Below are 15,304 nucleotides of genomic sequence, written 5' to 3'. Positions count from 1 at the left end.
GACAACACTTGTGACAACACAGAAGAAGATAGGGATCTCCAGGTTGCAAGATATTTTTCAGGCAGGGCCTAATGATGATGTCTCTGAGAACTGCCATGGCCTACCTTCTGAACAGATTTCCTTACATTGACCAGATTTGAGAGTGCCTTTTCCAGGTATCTCTCCTGTAACACAGGGGAAACCTTTATGTATTCCATCTCCAAACCTAGTGAGTTTTTTTCCTTCATTAATGGTTTCATGCTCTGAATGGAGAAAGTTAATCAGGCATTTGGCATGGGTAGAAAAGGTCTAGGAACATGGAGTGGAGGAGATTATTCTGGATAATAATTCTATTCCAAGGTCCATTCCTGTGACATACACTTCAATTTCCTAGGTTTTCTTTGTTTCCCAAAGGCCAGTATTTTCCCTCCAGACCTTTAATTTATTGAGTATTGTATTTCATTTTCGTATTGTACTTTCTTTAAAGGAGACTTTATATATATATATATTCCAGATTGTGTACACAAAAATTCTGTTTTGCAATTCCATTTTTGCAATTAATAAGCAACAAAGCATGCCAATATATAGAGTGAATATAACAGTGTAAATATTGTATACCTACTTGAAATGATGAAGTCCAAAATCCTTATTTTATCCAAAAATTAGGAGACAGCATTAAAGCAAAAGGACATCATAGATTATAGAATGTGGATGTCTAGTCCCATTAGATGTCAGTTCTATAATATCTACCTTCCTGTTCCCAGGGCCAAACTTAAGGGTTTTGGAGGTTTTACCATGATTCTTTATTCAGGCCAAACACAAGACTCAGCAGGATGGGCAGGAAGAAGAATGTCTTGATGTCCAGAGATATCTCAACTACAATAGTTTCAAAAATAACAGGAGGGAGTCTGATTGGCATTGGCCTTTGCTAATTCTACATTTTTGAACTAGTTGCACAGAATCTATCCTAAAATTCCAACTAACCACATAGCTGTAGGAGCCACCAAATATATACATAAATACATATATATATATATATACATATATATATATATATATATATATATATACACATATATATATATGTTTGTGTGTGTATGTATATATGTATAAGTGTGTATATGTATATATATATGATAGAGATAGATAGATAGATAGATAGATAGATAGATAGATAGATAGAGAGATCTGCCACAAACTACATAAGATTGATGATGCTAAGAAGTGCATGCTGCCAGGAAACAGATATAGATCTTTCCTGAGAGACACAGGTAGAGCATGCCGATTATAGAAATGAAGGTTATTGGCAGACCAGTGGAATGTAAACGAATCTCTTGTTAGTAAATTTGGAGAAAGGATTACCAGAAGTGAATGGGCTTTCAATCCCATAAAAACAACAATACCAATGACCCATAGCTTTTTGGTACTAAAACAATATTCAAAGACTGTACATAGACAGAACTATGTCTGCAGCTGCATATGTAGCCTTGTTGGACATCAATGGGGGGAGAAGCTATTAACCTACCAAAGCTAGTACCCCAGTGTAGGGGAATGTCAGGGTGTGCTGGGAAAGGGAGTGGTTGGTGAGGGGGAACACCTTTATAGAAGAACTGGTGGAGAAAGTGATAGGACTCTTATGACCGGAAAACTGGGAAAGTGAATAATATTTGAAATGTAAACAAAAATATCTAATATTTATAAAAGAAATAATAAAAGTTTAACAAGTTGAACAGCCAAAGTGAAGAGTCTCAATCCCACTAGAGAGGGAGAAGAAATGAACCTCAGGAGGGAAGAGTGAGGGACCTGGGTGAGAAAGGAGACAGTAAGGGAAAGAGGGGAACATGGTCAGTTATTGGTGGGGAGTAAGACTGAAACCCTGAGTTTCAGCAGAATTAATGGAAACAGGCAATCTCAGGAGCTAAAATGTTGGAGGTAGTTGGTGGCTCTAGAATATTCCAGAGACCTGAGAGGTATGAGACTATCAGGACTCAGTAAAATGCTGGGAGTGTGTAGAGGGACCTTGTAGAGACTACCTCCATGTGGAAGAGAGAGCATGGGTCTTCTTAGTGGGGAATTGAGTCCATTGAAGTTGAGAGATATTAAGGATTAGTGATGGTCACTTTCTCTTATTTTCATAATTGGAGGTTAGTTTATGCTTGTGTGCTTCTGTTTCTTTTGTTGTAAAGATTAATTTCTTGCTTTATCTATGATTTTACTTGCCTTCTTGTGTTGGGGCTTGCCAGTTAGTGTCCTTTTTATTAATGGATATGCAGAAAATTATTTTATATCAGAAAAATTCCATGTCTTCTAAAACATCTAAAAATCAGTCTGACTCTCAAACTCTTCCTGGGAAACATTTACCATCAGTCATGCAATCCCCAGGACCATCGAAATCTAAAAAGGGGTATCTAGAAACTTAACCATTGGCCCAAAGGTCTTTAGGATGTTCAGCAATTTCTCCAAGAGCTTGGTGCACCTAGAGAACAAAAGAACTAAAGCCATCTTCCCAGGGTGTTTTCCCAAGAACCACATATTTCTTCTTTCCTTTTATACCAAGACAGAAGCCCAGCTTCCTTTTCCACATCTCTGATCTCTTCATCCTATTTGTTCTCCCTCCAAAATGGCTGTTTACTCTGAATTATAGGCCAATTAACAAACCCTAGATATAAGGAAGGAATATCTGTGAGGCATTTGCTGTCAAGACGACACTTGTGACATCACAGAAGAAACTAGGGCTCTCCAGGATACAAGAGATTTTTCAGGCATGGCCTAATGATGATGTCACTTAGAACTGACATGGCTACCTTCTGAACAGCTTTCCTTATATTGACCAGATTCAAGGGTGTCCTTTCCGGGCGTGTCTCCTGTGACACAGTAGAAACTTTTTTTGCTACATCTCTTTAAAGTTACAGACTTCTCTCTGCTTCACTAGTGGTTACATGATCTGAATGGAGAAAGCTAGTCAAGGGCTTAGAAAGATCTAGGAACTCAGAGAGAAGGAGATTCTTCTGGAGATTAATTTTATTCCCAGGTCCAATCCCGTGACATAAAGTTCAATTCCCAAGGTGTTCTCTGTTTCCCAGGTTCCAGTATTTTCCCTACAGACCTTTAATTGAGTGAAAATTGTGCTACATGTTTTGATTTTACATTCATTGATAGGGGACATTACATATGTTCCTGCATGTGTACTCAAAATTTTCATTTTTCCAATTCAATTTTTTGCAATAAAATTTTTTGGCTACAAATTGGGCCGAGTTATAGAGTGAATATAACAGTGTAAATATTGTGTACCTTTTTCAAATGTTGAACTTCCAAATACTTATTTTGTCCATAAATTACCAGACATCAGTTAAGCAAAGGACAACATGGACTATAGAATGCGGTTTTGTAGTTCTTTTAGATCAATTCTCTAATATCGACCTGCCTGTGGGCCCAGGGCAAGACTTGAGGGTTTTGGTTGTATTAACACGATTCTTTTTTCAGGCCAAACATCAATTTCTGGGTGATGGTCAGCAAGAAGATTGGCTTGAGGTCCAGTGAAACCTCAACTTCCATAGGTTATAAGAACAGGAGGGAGTCTATTTGGCATTGTCATTTGTGAATCCTATATTCTTGACCTAGTTACACAGAATCTAAGTATATCTTCCATCAAAATTCTTAGTAGTAGAAGCCACCAAAAGTATATATATATATCTGGCACCAAAACTAGATGGATTTTTGAAGCTAAGAAGAGAATGCTGCCAGCAACTGGACATAGATTTTTACTGAGAGACACAGCTAGAGCACATCAAATACAGAAGTGAGTGCTATTGGAAAACCAGAGAACTGAAAATGGACCTCATGTTTGTAGATGTTTAGAAAAGATTACAAGAACTGAATGGACTTTCAACCCCATAAGAACAACAATTCAACTAAGCAGAGCTTTCTGGTACTAAACCAATATTCAAAGACTGTGTACGGACAGACCTATGCCTCCAACTGCATAGGTAGCAGAGAATGGCCTTGTTGGGCCTCAATGGAAGGAGAAGCCCTTCCTGCTCCTTAGGTTTGACTACAAGTTCAAGGGAATGTCAACGTGCAGTAACGGGGGTTATAGAAGTAGGTTAGTGGCACTGCTTAGGAATCTCATGGACAGGAACCTGGGAAATAATATTTGAAATGTAAATATAAAAATATACAATTAGAAAAAGTAATAAATATTGCTAAAAAATAAAAAAGAGAGAGAAATAGAAAAGTTAACTGCAAGCAAATCACATCTATTGACTCAGAAATCTAAAGGGTAACTTTCAGGGAATGGTAGTCAGAATAATACTAGTGGAAAGACTGAGATGATCAAGTCTCAAATAGAAGCACTTCTCTCTCCCAGATATCACTGTCTAACACATACTGCACTATAGGAATCCAAAGCAAGGAGGAGTGTACTCTGAGCTGAGGACACAATACTTGTCTTTCCCTCCTTCCTTAGGATCTTTCTCTTCTCGGAAAAGTTATAAAAGCCATGAGCTCTCAGGAAACAACTGGGCCCTTTCCAATACCTGGCTTTTGGAATAAAGAAATTAATGATATAAACTCTCTGATTTCAAGGAGCAGGGAAGTCCAGATTTTTCTGGGAGACTCTCAGTTCTTAAGTCCTATATGTTGAAGGCTGAGATAGAGGATATCTCTTCAGCAAACCCACTCAACCCCTAACCAGGAAACACTGAGCTTTCCAATGGACCAAGTGTTTCTTCCTTTTTTAGACAAATACAGAAGGCCAACTTCTTTCTCCCCATCACTGTTCTTTTTACCCTCTTTCTTCTCAATCCCAAATGGCTATAGACTCTGAATTAGAGACCAATTAGTAAACCCTAGAGGTACTGAAGGAATATCTGAGCGGCAGTTGCAGACACAACAACACTTGTGACATCACAGAAGAAGATAGGGATCTCCAGGATAGAAGAGATTTTTCAGGCATGGCCTAATGGTGATGTCACTGAGAGCTGCATGGACTACCTGCTAAACAGCTTTCCTTACATTGAATAGATTCGAAAGTGGCTTTTCAAGGAGTTACTCCTGAGGCACAGTGGAAAACTTTACATACTACATCTCTCTAAAGCTAGATACTTCTCTTTGCTTCATTAGTGGTTACGTTGTCTGAATGGAGAAAGTTAGTCAGGGACTTTGAATGGGAGAAAAGGTCTAGGAACATGGAGAAGAGGAGATTCTTTGAATAATAATTTTATTCCCAGGTCCATTCCTGTGACATACACTTCAATTTCCCAGGTTTTCTCTGTTTTCTAAGGCAAGTATTTTCCCTACAGACCTTCAATTGATGAAATATTGTATTAATATTTTTTCTACATTCCTTGAGAGGGGAAATATATATTCCTGAATGTGTACTCAAAAATTGTTTTCCAATTCAATTTTTTGCAATGATTTTGGCAAAAAAAGGAGCATAGGTACAGAGTGAGTAAAACAGTGTAAATATTGTGTACCTACTTCAAATAGTAAACTCCCAAATCCTTATTTATTTCAAAAATTTTTCAGACATCAGTAAATCAAAGGACCACATGGAGTAACAAATTTGTTTCTCTAGACCTTTTTGATATCAGTACTACAGTATCAACCTTCCAGTGTCCCAGTGACAGATTTGAGGGTTTTGGATGCTTTTCCATGATTCATTCTTCAGGCCAAACAGAAGATTCAGGAGGATGGGCAGGGAGAAGAATGACTGAAGTCCAGGGAACACTGTACTTCAGTAGTTTCATAAGAAAAGGAGGGACTCTATTTGCCATTTTCATTTGTGTTTTCTACATTCTTTTTTTTTTTCTTTCAGAGCTGGGGACCGAACACAGGTCCTTGGGCTTACTAGACAAGCGCTCTTCCACTGAGCCAAATCTCCTACCCAGCTTCTACATTCTTGACCTAGTTGAGCAGAATCCATGTTAAAATTCGTCCTTACTTCCTCACTGCAGGAGCCATCGAACTGTATATATATATATATATATATATATATATATATATATATATATATATATATATATATATATGAATGCCACAAAAACTTGATAATATTGATGAAGCTAAGAAGTGCATTCTGTCAGTAACCAGATATAGATCTTTCCTTAGAAAAAATTCATAAATGAGTGCTAGTGGCAAAACAGTGAACTTAAAATGGACCTCTTGTTGGTAGATTTTGGGGAAGTGTTACAAGAGGTGAAGGGGCTTTAACCTCATATGAACAACAATGCAAATGAATCAGTGCTCTCTGGTACTAAACCAATACTCAATGTAGGTACACAGACACAACTATGGCTGGTTAAGTCCTCCTTAAGCATCAATGGAAGGACAACCCATTTGTTCTCCCTGGGTTAGACTCACAGTTCATTGGAACGTAAAGGGGCAGTTTGGGGCATAATAGAACAAGAGCAGGAGCATGGTTAGGGATCTTATGGGCAGTAAACTGGGAAACGAAATAACATTTCAATATAAATATAGAAATATCCAATTAATAATAAGGAATAAAATATGGTAAAAAATAAAAAATGAAAGAAATTAAAGAAAAGAGTACAATCAACTAATAACACCTATTGACTCAGAAATCTAAAAAGTCATTGACAGGGAATGGTAGGCAGAGAAATACTAGTGAAAAGACGGGGACAATGAAGTGGCGAATAGGATCACTTCTCTCTCCCACATAACAGGGTCAGACACAAACTGCACTAAATGAATCCACATCATGGAGTAATTTACTGTGAGCTGAGGACACAATACCTGCATTTCCCTCTTCCTTAGAAACTTTTTCATCTGTGACAAAAAGAATAAGTGTCATGAGCACTCAGGTAAACAACTATTCCCTTCCTAACTCTTGAATTTTGTAAGAAATTAATGGTATAAACTCTCTGATGTCCAGGAACCATAACAAGCAGGGAAGTCCAGATGCTTCTGAGAGGCTCCCAACTACTAATACCCATATGTGGAAGGCTCAGGTCAAGGATATCTCTTCAGCGAATCCACTAAACACCTGCGCAGGACTCACCGAGCTTCCCTATAGACCACATATTTCTTACATTTTTTATACAAAGACAGAAGGGCAGCTTCCTCCTCCCCATCTCTGATATCATCTTCCTCTTTGTTCTCCCTTGCAAATGGCTCTTTACTCTGAATTTGGAGCGAATTAGTAAACCCTAGAGGTACTGAAGGAATATCATCAATTCAATTGCAGTCAGGACAACACTCGTGACATCACAAAAGAAGCTAGGCCTCTGCAGGATAAAAGAGCTTTTTCAGGGAAGGCCTAATGATGATATCAGTGAGAATTGCAATAGCCTACCTGCTGAACACCTTTCCTTACATTGACCAGATTCGAGTTTGCACTTTCCTGGTATGTCTCCTGTTACACAATAAAAACCTATACATAACCCATCTCTCTAAAGCTAGAGACTTCTCTCTGCTTCACTAGTGGTTACATGCTTTCAATGGAGAAAATTAGACAGGGACTTGGCATGGGTAGAAAAGATTTAGGAACATGGAGTGTAGGAGATAATTCTAGATAATATTTTATTCCCAGTTTCATTCCTGTGATATACAGTTCAATTTTCTCTGTTTTCTCTGTCTGCCAAAGGCCAGTATTTTCCCTACAGACCTTTAATTGAATGAATATTGTATTTCAATTCCTTATGGTTAATTCCTTGACAGGGGATATTGTAAATATTCCTCAATGTGTACTCGATAATTCTGTTTTCCAATTCCATTTTCTGCAATGATTTTGGTCACAAAGGGTGCCCAGCTATAGAGTGAGCATAACAGTTTAAATACTGTGTACATCCTTCAAATGATAAACTCCCAAATCCTTATTTTAACAAAAAATTACCAGACATCAGGAAAGCAAAGGACATCATGTGTTATTGGATTTGGTTATCTAGTCCCATTTGATATCATTACTACGCGATCTGTCTTCCAGTGTTCCCATGGTCAGACTTGAGGGTTTAGGATGTTTTACCATGATTCTTTATTAAAACCAAAAGTAAGATACCAGATGATGGGCAGGAAGAAGAATGGCTTGAGGACCAGTTATACGACTACTTCAATAGGTTCATAAAAACAGGGCGGAGTCTATTTGCATTGGCATTTTTTAGTTCTACATTCTTGACATAGTTGGGCAAAATCCATGTGAACATTCCACTGGACGAAAGAGGTGTAAGACGCACCAAATCTATATTTGTACTCATCAGACAACCAAACTAGATAGGAATGATGAAGGTAAGAAGTGCATTCTGCCAGGAGCCAGATATAAATATTTACTGAGAGACACAGATACAGCATGTCAAATACAGAAGTGAATGCTGGGACCAAACCAGAGATCTGAAAACGGACCTCTTGTTGGTACATTTTGAAAAGATTCGAAAAGCTGAAGGTGCTTTCAACACTAGAAGAACAACAATGCCAGTGAACCAGCGCTTTCTCATAATAGACCAATATAAAAAGAAAGTACATGGACTAACCTATGCCTTAAAATACATATGTGGCAGAAGATGGCCATTTTGGGCAACATTGGAAAGAGAAGCCCTTGTACTCCCTACTTTGTCTCCCAGTTCAAGGGAATGCATTGCGGCAGAAAGGCTGATTTGAAAGAAGGAAATGGAATGCGTAGTAACCTTATGGGCAGAAAACTGGGAAAAGAAATAATATTTTAAAAGTAAGTATAGAAACATTCAGTTAAAAAATCAAATTTTGGTAAAAAATAAAAAAAGAATGATATAAAAGAAAGAGAGTTACAAGTAAGACATATTCATGCAGAAATCTGAAGTGTTATTCAGAATAATACAAGTGGAAAAACTGAGATGATGAAGTCTCAACTACAAGTACTTCCCTTTCCCAGATATCAGTGTCAGACACAAACTGCATTATAGGTATCCAAAGCATGGAGGAGTTTACTCAGAGCTAGATACTTCTTTTTCACTTCTTCCTTAGGACCTTTTATACTTGACAAAAAGAGTGAAGGTCATGATGCCTAATGATGATGTCACTGAAAACTCTCATGGACTACCTGATGAACAACTTTCCTTACATTGACAAGATTCAAGTTTGCACTTTAAAGGTATGTCTCCTGTGACACAGTGGAAACCATTATATATTCCTTCTCTCTAATTCACTAGTGGTTCTCGCTGATTCACTAATGGTTACATGCTGTGGCGCTTGACATGGTTGAAAAAGATTTAGGAACATGGAGAGTAGGAGATTCTCCTAGATAATATTTTTATTCCTAGGTTCATTCTTGTGATATACAGTTGAATTTTCTAGGTTTTTTCTGTTTCCCAATGACCAGTATTTTCCCTACAGACGTAAAATTGAATGAATATTGTATTTCAATTTCTTTTTTTTTTATTAACTTGAGTATTTCTTGTATACATTTCCAGTGTTAGTCCCTTTCCCGGTTTCCGGGTAACATCCCCCTCCCCCCTACCCTTCTTAATGGGTGCTCCCCTTCCCATCCTCACCCCATTGCCACCATCCCCCCAACTATCTAGTTCACTGGGGGTTCAATCTTAGCAGGACCCAGGGCTTCCCCTTCCACTGGTGCTCTTACCAGCTCTGGAAAAAAAAGAACTTAAATATCCTGTATTTCAATTTCTTATTGTAAATTCCTTGTTAGGGGACTTTGTAAATATTTCTCAATACACACAAAAATTCTGTTTCCAATACCATTTTCTGCAATGATATGGTCACAAATGGGGCCCAGCTATAGAGTAACTATAATAGTGTACATTCTGTGTACTTACCTTAAATGCTAATCTCCCAAATTCTTATTTTATCGAAAAATTACCAGACATCAGGAAAGCAAAGGACAACATGGACTATTGAATTCTGTTTCTTGTCCCATTTGATATCTGTACTACCCTATCTAGCTTCCAATGTTCCCATGGCCAGACATGAGGGTTTAGGATGATTTACATGATTCTTTCTTCAGGCCAAACGTAAGATACCATATGATGTGCAGGGAAAAGGATGGCTTGAGGACCAGTTATACGTCTACTTCAGGGTTGGGGATTTAGCTCAGTGTTAGAGCGCTTGCCTAGCAATACAAGGCCCTGGGTTCAGTCCCCAGCTCCGAAAAAAGGAGAAAAAATAAAGTTTACTTCAGTAGGTTCATAAAAACAGGGGGAGTCTCTTTGAAATTGTCATTTTTGAATTCTATATTTTTGACATAGTTGTTCAGAATCCATGTTAACTTTCCAATTAACTTCATAGGTTTAAGAGGCACCAAAGTACATATGTATACATCAGACAAAAAACCTAGATAAGATTGATGAAGGTAGGAAATACATTCTGCAAGGAACTGGGTACAGATATTTACTGAGAGACACAGATACAGCATGTCAAATACAGAAGTGAATGCTAGTAGCAAACCAGTGATCTGAAAACGGACCTCTTGTTGGTAAATTTTGAAAAAGGATTAGAAGAGCTGAAGGTGCTTTCAACCCCATAAGAACAACGATGCCAGTGAACCAGATCTTTTTAATACTAGACCAATGTACATAGAAAGTACATGGACTGACTTATGGATACAAATGCATATGTTGCAGAGGATGGCTTTTTTCGGCAACATTGGAAAGAGAAGCTCTTGTCATTCTTAGTTTGTCTCCCAGTTAAAGGCAATATCATGAGGCAGAAAGGTTGGTTAGAGTAGAAGGAAATGGAAAAGTTAGCAATCTTATGTGCAGGAAACTGGGAAGGGAAATAATATTCAAAATGTATATATAGAAACATCTCAGAAATCTGAAGTGGTAGTCAGAGTAATAGTAGTGGAACGACTGAGTTATTGAAGTCTCCACTAGAATCACTTCTCTCTCTCAAATATCAGTGTCAGACCCAAACTATAGGTATCCAAAGCATGGAGGAGTTTACCGTGAGTTAGGGACACAATACTTGTTTTTCCCTTCTTCCTTAGGACCTTTTCTTCATGAAAAAAAGAGAGGAAGCCCCGGGTCCTGCTTAGATTGATCCCCCAGTGAACTAGATTTTTGGGGAGAGGGCTGCAATGGAGGAAGGATGGGCAGGGGAACACCCAAAAAGAAGGGGAGGGAGAGGGGTTAGGGGGATGTTTGCCGGAAACCGGAAAAGGGAATAACAATCGAAATGTATATAAGAAATAGTCAAGTTAAAAAAAAAAGAAAAAAAAAGAAAAAAAGAAAAGAAAAAAAGAAAAGAAGAGTAAAGGTCATGACCTCTCAGGAAAACAACCGTGCCCTTCACAACACTTGGGTTTTGGAATAAAGGAATGAAGGATATAAACTCTCTAATTTCCAGGAACCATACGAACAGGGAAGTTCATTTGCTTCTGAGAGCCTCACAGTTCCTTAGTCCCTTATGTAGAATGCTCAGATCAAGGCTATCTCTTCAGCGATACCACTCAACCCCTACCAAGGACTAACTGAGTTTTCCAAAGGACCATGTATTTCTTCCCTGTTCTTTATACCAAGATAGAAGGCCAGCTTCCTCCCCATTTTGTATCTCTTCATCCTCTTCATTCTTCCTCCGACACTAAGATTTACGGAACCAAAGAGGATAAACAAGGAGAAAGGGCAAAGAAAAATGCTTGAATTTCACTCAGAAGAAGGAATAAACTAATTAGAGGAGGCAGATGGAAGGAAAGGATTGGGTGCCTAAGGGGATGGGAAGGGAAATGTGATTTTAGAATCATTTCTTGGGAGAGACGAGCAAGAGGGAAAGAGGGCCAAGAGAATAAACTGAAATCAGTGATAGTCCAGGGTGGGTGCTATATCTATGATTTACCAGCAATCTGGGATGGGTGAGGCTACACTGGTGTCCATGAGGGTGACTTTAGCTGAGACTCGTAACAGTGGGGATACAGATACTGAAATGGTCACTTTCTGTAGCCACAGAGGACCCAAGGTGGAAGGATAAGGACCCAAACCCAGCCCCAAAATTTTGACCCAGAAATTGCCCCCTCTATAGGAAACACAAGGACAGAGATGGAAGAGGAAATGAGGGAATGGCCAAAGGATAAGTGGCCGGATGTGAGACTTATCCTATGAGCAAACCACAAACACTGACATTATTAATGGTCCTTTCTTATGTTTGCATTTTATGTTTATTTTCCTCTGCGAGGCTCCACCAAGGGACGACTGACACTGAAGCAGACGCGCACGGTCAAATATCAGATGGAGCTCAGTGAGTCTCACTGAAGAACTGAAGGAAGGACTGAGAGAGGTAGAGAAGTACAATGGTCACCACGTGGGTTCACTAAACCCGTTGCCTGTCTGTGGATCCTGTTCTCCTACCCGGGCTGCGTTTTCAGGACCTGCTGGGAGACAATGAATCTAGTCTTGCACAGACTTGATGTGCCCAAGGAGGGGATGTACCCAGAGTGGTCTTCTGCTCATTCAGTTTAGAATGGGAGAGGATAGGAGGAGGTACTATAAATGGTGGGAGCCTGGAGGAGTGTGGTTGACAGGGCAGCATTAAGAATGTTACCTGGTGAATATGTACAAACACTTTAGCAAGGGGCAAAGGCATGACATCATGGGGACGGGGGCATGGCATCATGGGGGTGGGGCATGACATCATAGGTTTGGGGCATGATATCATAGGGGTGGGTGAATGACATCATAGTGGTCGAGGCATGATATCATGAAGCTTAAGAGAAAATAGATGAAACTAGAAAAAAAAATCAGCCCAAGAGGGAACTGAGACCTAGAGACACAAACATGTAAGGCCTTTACCTATGCATAGTATCAGCTGTGCGATTAATCATATTATATCTACAATCCACAAATGCAGAGAGAACAAAGGAAAGGAGAAGGCCCGTGAGGGGAAAAGCATAGACCTATCTGAAAGGAAAAGTTGAACAAATTCTGTGAGTGAGTGAGGGCGACTGAGGACAGAAGCGGAGGGTCAGCGGGGAAGATGGAGGGATAGCGCGGTGCAGAGAGAAACAGCCAGAAATAGGGAACATACGAGTTAATGTGGAAACTCGATGAAAACACTGATTAATTCATGGTGTCTAGATAGCCATGTTCCTGAGGATTTAATCTGACAGAGAATGCAGAGTACGAACCTGCAATCCTTTGAATTCGAGCAAGTAGGACTTCAGGGTCGGGGATGGGGCACATTCAGTGGAGTCAATTTCTGAGGAGGTAAAATGGAGATCCCTGAACAACAGACTGATGCTGGGAAAGAGATTATAAAGATATAGCAAATGAGGGCTTCCTGGTACCTTAAACCTGCAACTGATGTAAATGCACAGGAAAACCCTTCCTGCACTCTAAGGTTTGTTTAGCCATTGTTCACACTGAGAAATTATACAAACAATGATAGTGTGTTCCTGAATATCTTCTAACAGAGCTGTGACACTGAAATCCTTGGAAGAAACCATAATTCACTTTCACGCAGACCAATCTTCTGCTGGCTGAATGTTTCCTGGGTCCACTCCATCCTTTCACACCTGTTGTGCACCTGGACACTCTAGGAAGGAGACAAGAGATGAGTGTATGTCTGTGTGTGTGTTTGTTTGTATGTGTGTTTGTGTGTGTGTGTGTGTGTATCTGTATACTGGTTATCGTCTGTGTGTCTGTATTTGTGTATATGTGTGTGTATGTGTGTGTGTGTCTCTGTGTGTGTCTGTATGTGTTTTTGTGTCTCTCTATGTGTGTATATGAGTATGTGTCTGTGTGTTTGTGTATGTGTGTGTGTGTCTGTGTCTGTGTGTTTGTCTGTGTCTGTCTGTGTCTGTGTGTATGTCAGTTTGTCTGTCTATGTCTTTTTCTGTGTTTCTCTGTGTATCTGTGTGTGTTACATGTGTGTGTGTGTTTGTGTGTGTGTGTGTGTGTGTGTGTGTGTGTGTGTGTGTCCGTCATGCATAAGCTAACCATCCTCACACAGACTGTCTGGATTGCTTTTATATTAAGGAGGTTGGCGAATGTTTCTCTTGTCCTAAAAGACCACTCTGGTTCTCAACTCTCTCTGTGAAGCCATGACAGGTTGAGTATTTTTCATGTGTGAGGAGTCTGTCCTATTGAAACTTGCTTTCTTGGATACAATATCACTTGAAAAACACATCTCAACATTTACTATCCTTATTCCGTGATCCCTTGAGGGGATTATTCCATTATTATTATTATTATTATTATTATTATTATTATTATTATTATTATTACTATTACAGGATTATTCCATCATATTGCTCTCTGCATTGTTACCAGTGTGCTAAAGTTCATTGACGTTAGGAAGAAAGATTTTGTTTCAAATGGGTCACATTGGATGGCCATGTCTTTGTTCTTGGAACTGAAAGATTTATTTGCATGCTCCCAGGATCAAATATATTAAAGTACAGAAAGTTCCTTGGTCCTCTACATGAGAGTGACACCAAATTATGGAGGAGTAAGACAGTTTTCACAATGTTTCAGGCTTTGGGGATTGGTAGACGTTACATAGCCATCTTTTTATTCATAGCAAGAATAGTCAAAATTATTAATAGAAGGCAGAAAATTTTAACAACATATTTTTGCTGGCTACTTTAAATTCCTGTATTGTATCTCTAAAAAATTATACATTCTCTCTCAGGTTCTTCTTGAAATTGTTTGAAGAAGTGAAAACTGGTATGTGTTTATTTGTTCACATTCATAAAGCATGGCCATTGCTCTAGTGATGGACAGATGGCACAACTTTTAAGAGGCAAACTGACTTTCTTTCCAAAGAAATAAATCTTCAACTTCATGGAGGCAGTTTCATTCTTAGGTACAAATGTTTAAAATCCCCTGAGAATGCTTCCTACAGCTATCATTTCCTGTATATTGTAATATCCTCGGAAATGGGTTTTCTCTTTGCATTTTGTTTCAAGTATTAAGATCTACAAGAAAGTTTTGATTGCGTGTATCATTTGGAGATGTTGTCTTTTTTTCTTTCCTATAGATGGATTCTGGGTTGTAGACTCTCAGGCATTTTATGATCCATCTCTCACAATAGGGGCTGCAAATGACATGAGTCTTCATCAGGAATAAAGGAAAGAAGACAGGTAAAGTAATAGAGAACTCCCTGATGTATTTATCGCCTCTGAGTCTGAGATTACTGTTGTCATTAACCTGTATATATAAACTTTAACTTTGAAACAAAGTACACTCCCATGAGTTTCAGCCTTTGTACTTTTCATTGTGTAAATATTTGCAATAAAGAGAGCATTAAAAGTAATAAAGTTGTGTGATGTGTATAACTCTTTTAACAGTTTCCCTTGTATAACTTAATAGAATATATAAATGCTTTTCCTTCATGGTAAATGTAATGAAGACAATGTCTCTTCTAACAATATATGTAGTAATTTTGACCT

The 15,304-nt window shown here is 38.7% G+C and overlaps 1 long non-coding RNA gene across 1 annotated transcript; it reads left to right on the top strand.

Moving 5' to 3' along the window:
* Positions 1-8,843: 8,843 nt before the first annotated feature.
* LOC134484310 (uncharacterized) lies at positions 8,844-14,685 on the top strand. The gene is made up of 3 exons (XR_010061713.1): positions 8,844-9,058; positions 12,091-12,192; positions 14,545-14,685. It is a non-coding gene; the product is annotated as an uncharacterized LOC134484310 (long non-coding RNA).
* The last annotated feature ends 619 nt before the right edge of the window (positions 14,686-15,304 follow it).

The sequence above is a fragment of the Rattus norvegicus genome, chromosome Y, assembly GCF_036323735.1.
Source record: "Rattus norvegicus strain BN/NHsdMcwi chromosome Y, GRCr8, whole genome shotgun sequence".
Lineage (NCBI taxonomy): Eukaryota > Metazoa > Chordata > Mammalia > Rodentia > Muridae > Rattus > Rattus norvegicus.
Note: the sequence above shows the minus strand (reverse complement) of the source record. Positions and strands in the feature narration are given on the sequence as shown.